At 37.3% G+C, this 9799-nt stretch overlaps 1 pseudogene; it reads left to right on the plus strand.

Annotated features, from left to right (window-relative positions):
• Positions 1 to 172: 172 nt before the first annotated feature.
• Positions 173 to 1099, plus strand: LOC125855793 (serine/threonine-protein kinase Aurora-1-like; annotated as a pseudogene).
• Positions 1100 to 9799: the final 8700 nt, after the last annotated feature.

A 9799-nucleotide genomic window follows, 5' to 3' on the forward strand; every position in this document is an offset into this window, starting at 1 on the left:
AGAGTTTTGGAAAATGTTTTCCTTAAGTTTTGAAGGGAAGTCATTTTCCTTAAATTTAAGGAAGATGAGTTGATTTGAAAAACATTTTTCAAAACATTTAACCCAACCAAACATGAAAAAATTGAAAAATATTTTTCGGAAAATATTTTCCTTCATACCAAACACACCCTTAATGGTTTCAACATTGGGAAGCCTCTTGGAAGAGGAAAGTTCGGTCATGTATGTAAGTCCTTTAAACCTTTACATGTTAAGAATGACTGATAAAACTACTTACTTTTTCAATGCCTCGGATTTATGCATTGCGAGTGAGAATCTCTCATTCAACATATTTGTTATATTTGATATGGATTGGTGGGAGGTTGGGGATGATATCTACTTGTGGACATGGCTTAAAAGATTTTTCGAATTCTATTCGATAGACTTAACATTCTACAATCACATTCCAATACTAAGGTTAGTTGTTTTTTGGAAACATAGCAATCATATCGTCGCGTTAAAAGTGTTTGTCAAGAGCCAGCTAAAACAGTCCCAGGTTGAACATCACCTTCTTAGTGAAGTTGAAATACTTACGGTTACTTTTATGACCAGGTAACTTGTCGTTGCCTCTTCTGCATTGCTTCTTCTCAATTCTTGGTCTTACAAACTTTCAATATACTGTCACGGGAATCACGCAATACACAGAGAAGATATTAATCTGGAGAATCTTTTGGTTGGTGCACAGGTATAAACTTAGCATTGCTAAACAGTATATACAATGCATTGCAATAAAATGACAGCTTTAATATTTCTGCTTTTAGGTTGAACTCAAAACGGCAGACTTTGGGTGGTCAGGGCATACCTTTGATTGAAGGCGGACTATGTGCGAATGTTATACATTGCTTTTTACCTTCACATGGGCGTGTATGAGATTTTAGCTTTTAACGTTTTGTTGTCTGTTTTTACATTTTTTCTGATATGTAAATTGTTGAACTTGCAGTGGAAAGTGTGGAGCATGATGCAAGTGTGGACATTTAGAGCCTTGGTGTCCTATGCTTTGAGTTTCTGTACGGGATGCCCCCATTTGACAGCAAAGGCACACTCGGACACATATAGGAGGTGAGATTTTCTTCCAAAATGCAGACGTTACTTTAGAAGAAATAGTACATTTTTGTACACAATTCCCACTCTTAGAAAATGTGTGAATTGCTATTCTCAAATCTTCAGTCACTAGTTACTTTCAGAATCTCTTTCTCAACTTCAAAAACTCATGAACGAGTATGAAATAACAATGAATTACACATATCATTACACAAGTAGTACAATTTTCAAGCCTCTGTCAATAGCTATAATATTACTAGCTTAACACTCGTGGGTCAGGTTTTTTCTCTAATCCATGAGATGCTTTGAAATACAGCAGCTTGTAGTCTCGGGCCTGACTTGCTCTTTTGATTTCATGTTTGTGGAATACAGATGCTTGTAAAGGACTCTTCCCAGCGTCTTCCCCTGAAAAAGGTACTTAAGTTCTTAGACATGCAATTCTGCTAAAATATATCTTTAGGTGGCAAATATTGTTTTTATTAGACTAGGCAACAGAAATGAGTTGTAATGTCATTGTCTTCATGAGCTTCTTTAGCAATTAAGACAACTTTCATTATAGCTTGTTTTGATTTTTCCAGTTACTAGTAGTATGGTACTTCCTCCGTTTAAAATTTGTTTGATGTATTTTGAGTTGACATGGAGTTTAAGAAAATAAAGAATGACTTTATGTTAGTAAGGTAGTTGAGAGTGAATCACTTTTCTTTGCAGCAACCTTGCTTCACCATAAATTATGAGAATTTATATAATCTTGGAACCAACAAAGTAAACAAGCTCACTTATAGTTGAACTTAAAACAAGCTCGCACTTAAAACGTTGGCTTCCATGTTGCTTCAGTAGTTAATTTTGATACTCTTGCTCATGTCGTATACTTAACCAATTTTGATACTCTTGTTCAATATTGTTATGCAAATATACTTTGCTATAACTGATAATATCATACATTCAGGGTAAAACTCTAACACAGTTCATCATGTCAGGTGCTTAATAGGAAATATGTTGTAGTTCGAGTATCTAAATAAAATATACTGACAAATTTAAGGAACTTCTACTATATTGGAAACTAGGAAAACATAAAAAAAAAAATGCAACTTATAAACTATATTGGAAACTGGGAAAACATTAAAAAAAATGCAATGTAATTTTCAAAACATTCTCAGCTAATTATGGTCTCCTCCATGACATTCTGAAGCTGTCCTCTGTCCATGACATAGCTGAAAGCCCTTTGGACAAATGAGACAGTTGTGTTCAAAACTTCCCTGAACCCCTTCTAAAGTCTTGTTGAGCTCTCGAGGAACCGATCCCTCCAGGTTATTATATTCCAAGTTGAGACTTCTCCATGAAAACCTGAGTCTTGACCAATATTCTGATGGAATCTCACCCGAAAACAGGTTATGGCCAAGGTTTATTTCTGTTAAGTTTGGGTAAGTATCCAAGTTCACAGGCAAATGACCATGTAGACGATTGGCATTTACGTCTATTGTGTGAAGCTGTGATTCTTTATCAGAGAATTCTACCACCTCAAACACTGTGAACCGGTTTACTGAAATGCTTACGTGACTTAATTCAGGTAACATGAAGATCCCTTTGTTTATTCCTCCTGAAAATCTGTTTTCACTAAGGTCTAATGTTCTTAGATGTCTAAGTTTATGCACTGTGGTAATGTGTCCTGATAGCAAGTTGTGGCTTAGTGACAATGTCTTGATCTTCGATGGAAGTTGTGGCAAATTCCCTTAAATTTGGTTATTGGAAATGTCAAATGAATGGAGTTTCCATAAACCGTTGAGTTGAGGAATTTTCCCGGTCAATTCATTGTTAGACAGGTCTAATCGCGTCAAACTTCTAAGTGATGTAGTCGATGAAGGGATTGAACCAGATAGCTTATTATTCGCGACATCAAGAATTTCAAGTTTTGTAAGGACACCAATGTCATTAACAAGACTACTAGAGAAAAAATTCTCATAAAGTTGAAGACTTGTAAGTTTCCTCAAATAAGTAATACTCTCTGGCACTGGTCCTCTAAACTTGTTCCTGCCTAGATTCAGAGAGACAAGTTCTGTTACGTTCCCGATAGACGATGTCAAGAACCCCTCTTGTCTATCACCTTCTAGATTATTTATTATTCTTAGTGTTGAAAATGCACAATCTTGTTATCCAGTTGAAGCACATACAAGTTAGCCTGATACCATTACAAAAAAAGAAAAAAAAACTTGCCTTGGATTGATCAAAATGTCATATGTTGCCACTATGGTGTTATCATATAACGCCATACTAGTAACGTATGATTCAAGAAATTCGGTTTGTTTCAGCCAATAACTCATCCAGAAATTCCTTGTAGTAACTTACTTTTAACATGTTTAGGAAAATTACAGCATATATGGTGCCACTTGTGAAGGCTTTGGAAGAAGTAGGCTATAGAAATGGCAAAAATATGTTTGGAGCACCGTACGATTTTCGTTATGGTTTAGCTGCAGACAGTAATCCAAGACATGTTGATTTGAAATTTCTCGAGGACTAGAACTGATAGAAAGTGCGAGCAATTCAAATGGAGGTAAACCTGTTATTCTTGTTTCTCACAGCTTAGGAGGTTTATATGTCCAGTAACTACTCGTTCATGAAGAACAGTAAGAATAATGTTGGTAACTGAATTCTTCTGTATATAATGATTTTCACGATGTACAGCTTTCATATATATACACATAACTGCTTACTAAGACTTCTACCTATTCTAGGAAACAAATATATATACAAGGTAAAAGAGATATTCCCTTATTATGAATCCCTACAATTATTATGGATCTCTATAATCATGATTTACTATAATCATGTTGATACTCCTACAATCATGTTAACACTCCCCCTCAAGTTGGTGCATAGATGGCTCTCATACACAACTTGTCAATAACTCCATGAAATATCCTCCCTGAGACTGCCTTTGTAAGAATGTCTGCAAGTTGGCTTTCTGACTTGACAAATGGAAACTGAATTATCTTTTGGTCCAACTTCTCTTTTATAAAATGACGGTCAATTTCAACGTGTTTAGTGCGATCATGTTGTACTGGGTTTTGAGCTATTTGGATAGCAGCTTTGTTATCACAAAATAAACTTACAGGCCTTGAACATTGAATTCCAAGATCCTGTAGCACTCCTTTAATCCATAACAGTTCGTATAAGCCATGTGCCATACCTCGAAATTCTGCTTCCGCACTTGACCGAGCAACAACCTTTTGTTTCTTGCTTCTCCAGGTGACAAGATTTCCTTCCACAAACATGAAATATCCTGAAGTGGATTTTCTGGTTGATTGATCTCCTGCCCAATCAGCATCGGTGTAACCTTCAAGGGTGGCAGCCTCATTTTTTGAATACAATAAACCTTTTCCAGGGGCACCTTTAAGATATCTCAAGATTCTATAAAGTGCTCTCATATGTTCCTCAGTTGGAGCATGCATAAATTGGCTTACCACGCTCACGGCATATGCAATGTCCGGCCTAGTATGTGTTAGATAGATCAACTTTCCCACTAGTCGCTGATAGCGACCTATGTCTACCAAAACTTTGCCATAAGAAATTTCAAGTGAATGATTCATCTCCATTGGTGTTTCAACTGGTTTGCATGTTAACATCCCTGTTTCAGTCAACAAATCCAACACATACTTCCGTTGGCACAAAGAAACTCCCAGATTCGATCGTGATACTTCAATACCCAGAAAATATTGTAGGTGTCCTAGGTCTTTCATTTCAAACATGGTGGCCAAATACCTTTGTAGTTTCTCCATTTCTTCAACATCATTACCAGTCAAGACCATATCATCTACATACACTATTAATGCTGTAATTTTTTCTCCTTCATGTTTGATAAATAAAGTGTGGTCAGAATTACTTTGCCTATAACCAACCAATTTCATTGCTGAGGTAAACCTTCCAAACCAGGCTCTGGGTGATTGTTTAAGCCCATACAAGGATCTCTTCAATTTACAGACTTTACCATCATGTACAGACTCATATTTAACCCCAGGTGGAATCTCCATATATACTTCTTCCTCTAGGTCACCATTCAAGAAAGCATTCTTTACGTCAAACTGTCGCAAAGGCCAATTTCGATTCACTGCCACTGATATGAGGATGCGGACGGTATTAAGCTTAGCAACTGGTGCGAAAGTTTCTTGATAATCAACTCCATACTTTTGTGTGTAACCTTTTGCCACCAACCTTGCTTTATACCTGTCGATGCTTCCATCAGCTTTAAGTTTTACAGTGTATACCCATTTGCATCCAACATGTCTCTTCCCTTTCGGCAATGAAACCAGTTCCCAAGTTGAGTTCTTTTCCAGAGCCTCCATCTCTTCATTCATTGCTTTCATCCACTTTGGATCCGCTAATGCTTCCTGCACACTATTAGGAATAGACACTTTGGACAATTGATCAACATTTAGGGCATATGAATCCGAAAGTCTATGAGTAGATGTAAAATTATTGATAGGATATTTAACATTTACTCTAGCATCAGGTTCATATTGTTTCTTTGGGACACCCCTATTTGATCTTTGTGGTAATCGGGAGGGTAACAGACAATTTGAGAGGGAATCATTTGTTACCTGGGGTCCAACAGTAGCTTGATCATTCTGAGAAGGAGGCTCCTCAGTTAATGGTGTTAACACAAGCTCTTCTAATGGATTTTCATCATCATTATTCATAGATACATTTGGCAAACTTGGAGCATCTACATTGGGCTGATCAATGGTGACTTGAGGTGTATTTAATTCTTCTTCGATGGCCTCTAATTCTGAAAAAATAATTTCACCTTTAGAATTTCCATTGTTTCTTCCATATAGCTCAGTCTCATCACTCGAGTTCTCCCCCTGAAGAGATGAGCCCAAAACTCCCCCTGTGTAGTATGGCTCAGTTTCATGGAAGGATACATCTAAGGATACTTGCAACTTTTTCGTGCGTGGATCATAACATCTGTAGCCCCTTTGAAAATCCGAATATCCAACAAAAATACATCGTGTGGCACAAGGATCCAATTTGTTTCGTAAGACTTTGGGAATATGAACAAATACAGTACACCCAAAAACTCTTGGTTCGAGATTTGGCATATGCGGAATTGAGCAAAAGGATTTCAGTTTATCTTGTGGAGTTTGGAAGTCAATAACTCGGGAAGGAACCCGATTGGTAAGATACACAGCAGATTTGACCGCCTCTCCCCAATAAAACCGTGGCATGTTCATCCCGAAAAGAGATGCACGTACTACCTCCATAATTTGCCGATTCTTCCTTTCTGCCAACCCATTTTGTTGTGGTGTATACGTACAAGAAGTATGGTGTCGTATTCCCAACTGGCTTAAATATTCACTAAATGAAGCATCAACAAATTCCATGGCATTATCGGATTGCCAAATTCGAATTTTATGTTGATATTGGATATGGACCATATTGTAGAACTCCTTAAATGCCATATATGCATCACTCCTCTTACGAAGCAAAGATACCCATGTAAACCTAGTGCATTCATCTATAAAAGTAATAAAATTACGAGCATTTGAGAGGGATGGAACCTTTGCAGGTCCCCAAATATCAGAATGTATGACACCAAACGGCTGGGAGCATTTATTTAAACTGGGTGAATATGGAACACGATGGTTTTTTGCTAATTCACATACATCACATTTAAGATTTGAAATATCTAAACCAGAAAACAAACTTGGCCTAAGTTTCTTAAGGTACGCAAAAGAAATGTGACCGAGCCGCCTATGCCATAGCCAAACACTATCACGAGTCTTCTCAACCCCACTAATATGAAATGCATGATGAAATTGTTTTTTTCCATCTTCAGTCAACTCCAAATAATACAGCTCATTTCGTTTAACACCATAACCAAGAATCCTCCTGGTCAGAATGTCCTGAAAAACACAGAATGAAGGCCAAAAAGTTACGGTATAATGGAGTGTTGAGGTAATTCTGCCAACTGATAAAAGATTATAAGAAAGTGTGGGAACTACTAGGACGGTATCAAGCGCCAAAGTATTAGAAAGAACAATTGATCCCTCTCCTGTAATAGGAGAAGTACTACCATTTGTGGTAGAGATGTCAGATTGAGATGGCGATTTAAAAGTCTGTAATTTGGTGGAATCGTTTGTCATATGATCAGTTGCCCCTGTGTCAATAATCCAAGCACTATTCTTAGTAGTGATAGAAAATACATCCATCTTACCAGAAATACCTGGATGAACAACATTGGCAATGGGTTGCGATTTTTTCTTCTTGGGTGGATCTGTGGTGTCCTTGCATAGCCATTGATACATTGACATTGATATTTTTTCTAGGCTTCTTTGAGAAATCCCACCAGTCCGAATATCCGATAATCTCATAACATCGTTGTTTCGAATGTCCTTTCTCACCACAGTGATTACAAATAAAATCATTAGATTTTCCAGAGGATGAGTTACTGTGCCCTTTCTTTCGGTGAACTGCCATGGCTGAGCTTTCCGAAATTGGGCGAGAAGTTCCCATGGTCTACCTCTGTTGAAATTCCCGTCTAACATATGCATATGTACTTTCTAGATCCAGCTTTGGATCCTTTCGTAGAATCTCACCACGAACTTGATCGAATTCTGCGTCAAGTCCATTAAGGAATATATGAACTCGTAGCCTAGCCATAATGGAATGCGTGTGTATGACTCTAGCAACTGCTTCCTCCTGTGCGACTATTCGATGGTCGATTTCCTGAAAGATTTCAACCAGTTCATTATAGAAAGTAGACAAAGGTCTACCATTCTGTTTTGCAGTGAAAGATTTTTTATTTAACTCAAACAAACAAGTTTCATCAGATCCATCATAGAAGGTTTTTGCAATAGCTTCCCATATCTCCTTGGCTGTGGCGAGTCGGATAAATCGCTGCATAAGATGAGGGCTCATTGAATCAATGAGCTAACTCTTAACTCTGTTATTGTCAGTAATCCATGTCGCATAACTCGGATCATTCGTTGTTGGTTTCACTTTTTCTCCTGTCAAAAACCCGATTTTATTTCGTGCACCAATGCGCATCTCCATCAATTGTGACCAGAGGGAAAAATTCATTTCATTAAAAACAATACTCGTTGGGAAAGTTGAGTTATCGTGATGGACGATGACAGATTGTGGAAGAGAGGTGGGTGTTTGGTCTCCCATTGTGAAGAAAAAAATTATTTGGGTGTCGTTTCGATTTCAATTCGATGTTGGTGCTCTGATACCATGAAGAACAGTAAGAATAATGTTGGTAACTGAATTCTTCTGTATATAATGATTTTCACGATGTACAGCTTTCATATATATACACATAACTGCTTACTAAGACTTCTACCTATTCTAGGAAACAAATATATATACAAGGTAAAAGAGATATTCCCTTATTATGAATCCCTACAATTATTATGGATCTCTATAATCATGATTTACTATAATCATGTTGATACTCCTACAATCATGTTAACAGTTCAGAATCCGAGTAGTTATAGGCAGTCTGATTGATAGCATTGGACACACCATGGGAAGGAACAGTTATGCAAATGCTCACTTTTGCTTCTGGTAACACACTAGTAAGGGAAGAACAGAGGAGTTCTGAAAGTAACATGTGGCTCTTGCCTTCTCCAAAAATGTTTTAACACTAAAACACCACTTGTTGTTGCCCCTAATGTTACATAGTCAGCTCATGACATCTCGGAATTCCTTAAGGATATCGGGTTTCCTGAAGGGTTTTTGCCTTATACATCGCGTATTTTGCCCTTGGTCAACAATTTGGTAACTAGTACTGATGCCTATCACTTGTGTAATTAGCTGTGGGCTTAAGACTCCCGAAACGTTGTTGTAAGGAGATAGGGATATATATAGTGTACTTGCCCGTGCTTCGGATGGTTCTCAACATGTATAACACCATCATGAACATGATGTTCATTCTGTACTAACATATGAACATATGAATGTACCTGTATCTACTATATGTGCAGAAGAGGACATAAAAATGTTGTATTGTTGGGCTGGTATTTTTCCGTGTAAGGTTCATCTTTTGTTGATCTTTGCAGTGTCTATGATAGTCAAATATTAACAGGAAGACACCCTAACTGAGCTGATTTCAATCAACTAGTCATTTGAAGTCACTTTCCAATCAGATGTTTGGATGGTGAGCTATACTCCGTGAGGAAACAAAGGGGTAGGTCTTCCCTTGTCATTTGACCCCGTTTTCTGCGTGACAAGAAATGTTTAGTGTCATTGATGGATTGCGGATTGTCACCAAGAGATTCCTAAATATAAAAAAAAGGCAGAAAAGAAGAAGCCAAGAGGATTCAATATCTGCTATATATGCATCTAGTGCGATCAACACTAATTGCATTAAGGGAACAAAGCTTTAACATATTCACATTGGCTTCAATTGGACTAAACCTAATGTTTGATGGCTTATTGAAACTAAAGTATATAATTAAAGGAGGTGACATATTTTAAGTCGGTAACTTATTTATGTGATGAACGCTAACACACACAAAAAAACTTTTCAAACATTTGAGTCAAAAGAGTGTCTAATAGGTACAATTTGTTGGGTTCGGATACTTCTCTATCCCCTCTCAGATACATCCATCCTCTCTTGGATACATCTCTCTCATTAAGTAATTTATCATTTGCAATATATCGGACAACCAAAGAATGTATCCAAGAGCAATGAAAAATCCGAGATTTTTGTACTCTGAAAAACTTC

This window comes from Solanum stenotomum, chromosome 2 (genome assembly GCF_019186545.1).
Source record: "Solanum stenotomum isolate F172 chromosome 2, ASM1918654v1, whole genome shotgun sequence".
In the NCBI taxonomy this organism is placed as follows: Eukaryota; Viridiplantae; Streptophyta; class Magnoliopsida; order Solanales; family Solanaceae; genus Solanum; species Solanum stenotomum.